The sequence below is a fragment of the Acomys russatus genome, chromosome 31 (assembly GCF_903995435.1).
Source record: "Acomys russatus chromosome 31, mAcoRus1.1, whole genome shotgun sequence".
Classification (NCBI taxonomy): domain Eukaryota; kingdom Metazoa; phylum Chordata; class Mammalia; order Rodentia; family Muridae; genus Acomys; species Acomys russatus.
The window spans coordinates 36076784-36077125 of record NC_067167.1 but is presented as its reverse complement, the minus strand read 5'-3'; positions in this window follow the sequence as shown (position 1 = coordinate 36077125).

Below are 342 nucleotides of genomic sequence, written 5' to 3'. Positions count from 1 at the left end.
GAGGTGGAGAATGGCACCGGAGATAGTAGGTGGATAAACTGGCGTGGCAGCCCTCTAGTCTAAGCATGCGGAAATAGGCTATTAGGCTCTCAAGTAAAAAGGCCTAGTGTCTCACTTCATTTTGCATTAGGTTTTGATAAGAGCACAAGGCTCCTTTCAAACGCAGCAATCTGTATTTGGGGTCCAGGATCAGTTACAGCAACCTCCCTATCCTTAGCGTCAATGAAAGTGAAACAGCCATTGACCCGTGCTTTCTTCCCTACCTGTGCAGCATGCCTTGTTTGTTTTGTTGTTGTTGTTGTTACTGTTGTTTTCCTTCAAAGGAATCCCAGGGCATTCCTT